The following is a 722-nucleotide window of genomic DNA, read 5'->3' as shown; positions in this document are numbered from 1 at the left end:
AAGCACTTCACTCGCTAGGGGATCGGATTCATTCACTTGCATTCCAGCTAGCACTACAAAAAGCTCAGGTCTTAACGCCCCTACTATTGCTGTGCAGCCTTTCCTCGAGTTCGTAGAGTCGGGTTTCTCGTTTACCCACAACGGAGGACCCCACCAGACCAGGCAGGCGGCCACGGGTCATAACGCACTCTTCGCACAACAAATCCACTTTGAAGTTGACTTATCCGCTCGGCCAATTTTTTATTTCTAAAAAAGATATATCAATTATGTAAAAAACAAATAGAGAAAAGTCGGTTATCGGATTCCAACCGATGACAATCGCATTACAAATGCGATGCTCTAACCTTTGAGCTAAACCGGCTAATGTAAACGAAATATACATATGCAGAAGAATTGAATGGGATCTTAGTTATCAATTTTAGTTATTTGTAACAAAATTCAAATTAATACAAACATCAAAATAGAGAAAGAAAATATAGAAAATCAACCCAATTTTATTATTTCTATTATTTATTTTATCTGATAACATAAAGTGCAAGATAATAATTAATATTATATGAATATAATTTATTTCGATCTACTATTCTATATATATATTATTAAATTGATTTCTTTCAAAAAGATTATTTATTAGTACTTAAAGTAAATTTGAATAAATATAAATTTAGTAAATATTTATTAAGGAATTCCATATTTCTAAGTAAATGTCTAATTCTATATTA

At 31.4% G+C, this 722-nt stretch overlaps 1 non-coding gene across 1 annotated transcript; it reads right to left on the bottom strand.

Annotated features, from left to right (window-relative positions):
* Positions 1-288: 288 nt before the first annotated feature.
* On the bottom strand, positions 289-361 carry TRNAT-UGU. Its single transcript has one exon. It is a non-coding gene; the product is annotated as a tRNA-Thr (tRNA).
* Positions 362-722: the final 361 nt, after the last annotated feature.

Source organism: Vigna unguiculata, unplaced genomic scaffold (assembly GCF_004118075.2).
Source record: "Vigna unguiculata cultivar IT97K-499-35 unplaced genomic scaffold, ASM411807v1 contig_456, whole genome shotgun sequence".
Classification (NCBI taxonomy): Eukaryota; Viridiplantae; Streptophyta; class Magnoliopsida; order Fabales; family Fabaceae; genus Vigna; species Vigna unguiculata.
Note: the sequence above shows the minus strand (reverse complement) of the source record. Positions and strands in the feature narration are given on the sequence as shown.